The sequence below is a fragment of the Physeter macrocephalus genome, chromosome 8 (assembly GCF_002837175.3).
Source record: "Physeter macrocephalus isolate SW-GA chromosome 8, ASM283717v5, whole genome shotgun sequence".
Lineage (NCBI taxonomy): Eukaryota > Metazoa > Chordata > Mammalia > Artiodactyla > Physeteridae > Physeter > Physeter macrocephalus.
Genome location: NC_041221.1, coordinates 123,852,049 through 123,859,365, shown reverse-complemented (window position 1 = coordinate 123,859,365; position 7,317 = coordinate 123,852,049). Strand labels below are relative to the sequence as shown.

The following is a 7,317-nucleotide window of genomic DNA, read 5'->3' as shown; positions in this document are numbered from 1 at the left end:
TAGCCAGGACATGGAAGCAACCTAAGTGTCCATCAACAGATGAATGGCTAAAGAAGGTGTGGCAGATATATACAATGGAATATTACTCAGCCATAAAAAGAAATGAAATTGAGTTATTTGCAGTGAGGTCGATGGACCTAGAGACTGTCATACAGAGTGAAGTAAGTCAGAAAGAGAAAAACAAATGCTAACACATATATATGGAATCTAAAAAAAAATGGTTCTGAAGAACCTAGGGGCAGGACAGGAATAAACACGCAGACATAGAGAATGGACTTAAGGACATGGGGAGGGGGAAGTGTAAGCTGGGACGAAATGAGAGAGTATCATTGACATATATACACTACCAAATGTAAAATAAAGCTAGTGGGAAGCAGCTGCATAGCACAGGGAGATCACCTCTGTGCTTTGTGTCCCCCTAGAGGGGTGGGATAGGGAGGGCGGGAGGGAGACACAAGAGGGAGGGCATATGGGGATATATGTATACATATAGCTGATTCACTTTGTTATACAGCAGAAACTAACACACCATTGTAAAGCAATTATACTCCAGTAAAGATGTTAAAAAACTTTTTAATTAAAAAAGAAAATTGTAACACTTTTTACTAGTGAGGCTAGTGATTTCTGGCTTCTATCCTATTCAAGTTGACTACTGCCACTGAATACGATGGCACCTATTTTCCTCCCACTGTGCACATATTAGAACTTTACAGTAGGGATTATACTTGAGTAGTCTCTAGGCTCCATGGCTCAGTATAGAATGGTAAGATTTTATGATGAATTGTCAGCATAAGCATGGCATTCTATTATAATCATTAATTGAATAAATTAAAGTTTCATTCAATTGAAAAAAAAGATGGTATTATACGGGGCACGCGCGCACGTGTGTGTGTGTGTGTGTGTGTGTGTGTGTGTGTGTGTGTGTGTGTGTAGGATATGCTTTTACTTGCATTAGCCAAGAAGTCAGAACCTGAACGTATGACTGGAGAGTCAAATATCTGAGTAACAATATTACTTTCTGACAGAGAACTATTTACTAGAAGATTCTCAGTAGGAATTGAATTGCTTTTATTAGTTTATTTAAAGTGTGCATTTCCCTTTTTACCTCTGTTTCAAAAGGGAGTAGTTACGCTATTTCAGAATGTGTGAACATTCCATTTACAGAGCCATGGAAAGATGTTTTCTGCCAGTTCCCTGGTTCAGCAGCTCTCAGTGAGTTCCAGTTAAGCCAGAAAAAAACTGCTGCCATCCTGCTCATCGTCTGTGGCAAGCATTTCCTAACCCATCCCCCTCCTGCGCAGAGCAGCGGATCCCCACACTGGTGTCTGCAGGGCCATTTAGGAATCTCCTCTGATCCCATCCCTCTGTTATTCCTCTTCTCATTGCTTTGCTATTCTATACTGTTTCCAACTTAATAGAAATGCAGATGGGCACATGAGCGTCTAGGTTTAACAAAATACACATTTTTCATGAGTGCTTCCCTCTTGGAGTGTGTGGACAAAGCCAGCATATTATCTTCCCATTATCACTCTGTTTTAATGTCTAACTGACAGATGCCTGTCAGTAAAACAAGGCAATAATGGGCAGAAAATATCTCTGCTCTTAGAGAGCAAAAAAGAAAGACCCTGGATTCCTGTCGTCTCAGAGACACTTGTCAGCCGTTGTTAAGGAAGTCTTATAAATGCCTCTGTGGCGAATACCTCTGAATGGCCTGACTGTTTTCACCCTTATTAGTGAGAAGGTGAAAAGGGAGCTGTTTTTTTTCATACATGTGCAAGTTTCACCCACATGCAGTTTCTTTCTTCCCCTAGTGGAAGCTTACTCATCATGTTAATGTGCCACCATTGCAGCCTGGAGCTGGGTGTGGCCATGCCAGATGGCACCTGCAGACTTCATTGGACAGGAATGGTTTCCTGACGGGTCACAGACGAAGCCCAAAAATCTGATACAGACTTGATGACCTTAGCTAGTCAGTCTGAAGTGGTGTAGTTCTGCTGACTGGCTTCTACACTGGCAGCACCTTCAGATATATTCAGTGAATGATAAGACAGTGGAAATCCACAGGAGCAAGTGACAGCAAGTCAACTGTGCCGCAGTAAGCCAAAGAGGGTAGATTTTAAGATTGTTCTTGTTTTCCTAAGGGATCAGTAAATGCAAAAGACCTCTGTCTTCAGGGAGTGTTCAGCCTAGGGAAAGACTGTATCAACCCTAAAGACAAGAGTCATATACCAAAGTAGGCAAGGGAAACAGTGCCTGGCCTTCCAGTGAGAAGAGAGATACACAATGGCAGGGACTTGGGCTCAGACATATTTTGTGTCCTTTTTTATTACAAATCCAGTTCTCTATACTCAAGCAGAAGGGTTAGTTATTGGGTGGTGATTTGATTTTTTTTTTTAATTTCAATAAAGACAGATGGACCTTTAAGAATAACATAGAAAGCAACAAAAACAACTCAGTTACTATAGGATGTACCTAAAGCACCAATTCCTTACTCTGAAAATTGGCAGTCAAAGGAAAGAATTAAGCAGTTACTATGCCTTCTCTGTGCAAATTATATTTCAGAATGACAAGATTGCAAGTGTTGATGAAGGAAAATTCTTTTTCACATGAGAACTCTAGCCACTAAATGTGGAAGGGAAGTTAGAATTGGAAAAGCATAATTCTGTAGCCCCCAAATGAAATCATTGATTCAAGCACCTGTCATAAATGGATGCAATCATTAGACCATTAGGTATGTTATGGGGAACTCCACAATGGAGGAATCAGGCTGCCCTCACCTGAACCCACTAAAAGTGGTTCATTGTTATCTTAGGAGCCTGTCCGCTATGATGCAATAAGTAAGTACACAGCATGAGCTATTGTTGCAGAAGAGTTGAACTTGAACTTAAACCAATCAGTAAGGTTCCAGAAAATACAGGGGATAGAAGAACAAGTTAAATGATATTACAAGAAAAATTAAGAACATAGCTATTGGGATGGGGCTTAAGAGGAGCCCTGTGCGAGTTTCTTTAGCAAGACATTGGCAAGGGGGAAAAAGGGAGGTGGCTGTGTGCAAGTGAGAGGGACTTAGATGTATCCAAATGTTACACCTTGTCTAGATCATTTAAACAAAGCAACCATAAAAGATTTTTCAAGACAGTTGGAGAAATTTGAATACAGTTTGGGTAACAGATGATACCAAGGTATTATTAAGTTTGTTAGGTATGATAATGGTTTTGTGGTTCTATAAGAAATGTTCATATTTTTAGAAATTCATACTGAAGTATGTAGGGGTAAAATGATAATTTCTGAGACGCATAAAAATCTTAATAGGGTGGAAGGAAGGAAGCAAGGGTGAAACAAGTGTAGCAAAATCTTAATTGTTAGATTGGGATGATGAAAAATATGTGGGGTTACTGTAGTTTTCTCCCTATTTGTTTGAAATTTTTCTTGATAAAAATATCTTTTAAAAAGAGTAACAGGTCTCTCAGAAGGTGGTGGGGAATCCACTGGAGATGTGATTAGAAAAAGGTCATTATCTGATGATCAAAAATTTTATGTTTTTTCTTTTTTTTGAAGATATCCTTTATTTTAAAAAAAGAAAACTAGTTTTCTAAGATTTTGGGGGTAGTCACTGGAAACCAATTTCATTGCTTCATGTCAAGCAATTGGAGGAGAATTTGGGAGACAAATATTCTCCAATGTGAAAGTGAATGCTGATCTTAGCTGGAATAACTTGCTTTCTTCAGCATCTGCAGTGGCTGGTCTCCAGGGACTTATCTGGCTACATGTGTTTTTCACATTTATTAGTGAAATTGGAGATTCAAGAGTAAAACACAGTCCTTGGGAACATTGTGTTAATTTGTGACACACTAGAGATTTTTTAGCCCATAAAGCAAATGAACGAGCTCCTTAGGGGTATAACTGTTATTTTCACCCGCGAAGGCAGTAAAGACCCACTGTATTTATTAAGTAATTAGAGAATAGAAAATGAATAGTGCTATGAAAATAGAAAAATAGACTCTCACTATTGCTATTAATAGTGTAATTTTTTTGTCTGTTCTGAAGGAAAACTACCATCGGATGAAAATTTTAAAGTAAAGGTAGACCTCTGGTTTAATATTTGGTTGTTTGGTCTTGGATAATAAGTTAATTCAGTGTCCATGTAAGGTTGTTTTTGTTTCTGTCAAACAAGAGGGATCACGTTAAGGAACCTCACTCATTATTTTTGCAAGGACGAATATACAAAGAAATGAACAGACCAGATATTTGATTTAGAACCTTCCTCCTGAGTGGTTGAGTGGCCTAAGGGAAGACAGCCCTCCACATAAGCTGATGCCCTGGAGCATTTCTAGCAGACTTTAAACACTCGGCTCCCGTGGAGGCTTGGGGAGAGAGTGGGCTGGTTCTCACACTAAAAAATGTCCAGATGAAGCTGACATTCCAATGGGTGTGGGCTGTGTAAGATGCGGGACCAATGCAACCACCAGTGTCGATGCAGGGCAAGATGGGACAGACGGCCAGAGGAGCAAGTGCGGGAGGGGGCATGTGCTCTACTTAGAAAACAGAAGGCCTGAGAGGCCCCTTTGAAGGGGTTTGGAAGTGCTTTGCGTTGAGGTAAATAGGAAGGGTCAATACAGATGAGGCCCTATTTACCACCAATTTCACGGTCCACAAGAATCCAGAGTATACAACTGTCAAGAAATTAAGTGATAAAGTGATCTCAGATAACTTGGTCCTTGGCTAAGTATTAGTTTTTTCTTGTGCTTGTTTATATTTTGATGGTTTAAAAGACTGGACACATTCTAGGGAACCAATAAAAGGAAACTATGGTTTTTGTGTGTATGTGTGAGTGTGTGTGTAGTGGAGGGAAAGGGAAGCAGTGTTCAAGAGCTGAGAAGAGTAATTCCAGGGAGCATTTCTGTGTTTTTTACCTATGTTCATACAAGACTGTCAAAACAGAACTGTCAGCAGTTCTGCCCCCATAAGACATTCTCTTGGGAAGATGGTAGGGTAGTAAGGATGACTAGAGAGGGGTGGGCTAGGCAAGGAGATTAGAGGTAGGGTCTGGAGGGGACCTCTCTTCCCCACCCTGGTCCTTGGCTGATATGAGCGGACCCTGCTGCACTGCAATCTTAAGCACTGCCGGTTACCAAGTGACCACCACAGGCCAGGCACATACCTACCCCAGGTCCAGTGTGTCAGGGAGGAAACTGAGGCTTAGTGCCAAGTAAATTCTGAGTAGCAGTTCAAAGCCAGGACTCCTTGATCCAAAACTAGGGCTCTGTCCCCTCCCCCACAAAGGCTCCCAGAGGTTCCCCTGAATCCAAAGCCAAGTACGTACAAAGGCAACACAGAAACACCCGGAGACTCTGACCACATGGGAAAGAACAAGTGGGGTTTGGGGGACTTTCAGTAATATGAAGCATATGATGGGGAGCCCACCCATAATGCCAAAGACAGAGCTAAAAAGCAAAATCCAAAGAGTTTTGGTCTTTGCTCTGCACTTGCCTTACTATTCCTTGGCGAGCTGAGTAACTTCGGATATCCTCGCGTGTAAATGGAGGTCCACCAGCCAAACGTCTCCTGGGGCTCCAGCAAACACTGCAGTGAGACCTGGGCCCCCAAGCCTGGCAGAATGCAGAGCTTGGACCCTACCCCGTGAGAGAGCAAGACTGCAACCTCCCCATGGTCTTGGTGAAATGCAGCTGGGGAAAGCCCCACGGAACCCTGGGGCTTAAAATAAGCCACAGCTGGCTTTATTCCAGGCTCTGGGAGGCTGGGGTCAAGATGGAGCACATCTGTGTAGCTAGTACGGAGTTGTTGGTATGGAGGAGGGTGAGATACGACTTGGAATGAACCCCAAATCCACTTCCTTTAATGGCAGGCATTCACTTGGAGGCTGGTGGAAGATGTGTATGAACCTATCCACAAATCCAGAACTTGTAGTCCTTAGAGCGTATTCAGCCCTCGTTTGTAGCCAAAATATTTTCCTTCCATATCATCAGATATCCTGGTCCGTGTGCCGTACCCTCCATACCTTCCTTACGCTGAACAGGTAGCCATTTGGCACTGGGCACCCTGAATATCATTTGAAGCATACACTTTTCTCATCTCTGAGTAACGTCCCGTGAACATCTCATTCTGCTTTGCCTCTGCTCCCCTCTATTTTTTAAACTTGACGTTTAAACTTTTCTGATGTGCCCTGATTGTTCCCGAGCCCCTGGAACTCAACGGGGCAGCTCTGTTTCCCCGTGGCTCCCCTAGCTCAGCAGGGCTCCTTGTGCATGACCAGTTGTTATTTACAAGTGTGATTCAGCTGTTGCTGTGTCTCTGAACACACAGGGTTGTTGTGGGATTTTAATTGCCATTTTCCTCTATATAATTAAAATGAAGTGGAAAAAAATGGGAGAGCCTCCAAAATCTGAATTAATTTCATGAGTACTTCTTGAGGGGAAGAAATATGTATAAATATGATCATTGTTACTTGATTTGCCTTCAGCAGAGCTAGAGGATTTTACCTGGCTGAAAATAAAATATAGTAATTTTAAAGGGAAGAAAAATTAGCCTGATACTTCCTGTGGCTGAGAATCAGAATTAATAACGTGGATGGGAAATGATAAATAACTCTGGATATAAGTTTCAAAAAGAACATTGGGAGCAAGCTGTAACTCTCTCTGGATCCAACTTGCCTTATGCTGGTCTGGGTTTTTTTCTTCCCATGGTTCATCGTTGGTGTTTACACGTTTCTCAATAAAATGCCATAACCCCCAAATCAAAAATTCCTTCATGCTCGGAAACAGGCATTTCACCTGCTTACTCTACTCTGTAAGTGTGACAATGAACACGTAGCAGGGAAGAATGAAACGACAAAAAGAGAAGTCGTTTTTTTGTTTGTTGTTTTATTAATTCACTGGGCTCCCAGTGTTTCACTCTGCAAACTCATCAAGCACCTGATGGACATGTTTATAAAGACTTGGATGGTCACTTTATTTGGAATGACACACTCTCTGCTCTACATAATGAGGTCAGTGAAGCATCCAGAAAAGAAATGTATAATTTGGTAGCTTGGGTCTGTAGGCACAGCCCTGCTGCGGCTATTTAAGTTTAATGAAGCAGCTACTTTGCCGCTAACACACTCTTAGTGAATAGCCTCCTTGGTGCGTTTGTGAAAACTTAAATGTTGCTGGTAATCATGTCCCAGCAATCTCCTTGGAGAGCCTTTGTGTCATGTTCTCAGCAGAAATATGCTGCTTTTACATGTTAATGGTTTTGAAATTAGTCATGTGCCCCATTTCCATTGGAAAGGAAGGTCAGTGTGTGATTTCCTGCCTGCCT

General features: G+C 41.8%; 1 protein-coding gene across 3 annotated transcripts in view; it reads left to right on the top strand.

Moving 5' to 3' along the window:
* The window catches only part of MARCHF3 (membrane associated ring-CH-type finger 3), a 151,281-nt gene that overhangs the window by 99,703 nt on the left and 44,261 nt on the right, over window positions 1–7,317 (top strand). The window contains exon 1 of one of the 3 annotated variants that reach the window (XM_028493180.2): window positions 2,011–2,095. The exons of the other annotated variants lie outside the window; for them this stretch is intronic. The gene's annotated coding sequence lies outside the window, so the exon portion shown is untranslated. Of the gene's footprint in view, window positions 1–2,010; window positions 2,096–7,317 lie in introns of those variants that run through there. 3 annotated transcript variants of the gene reach the window in all.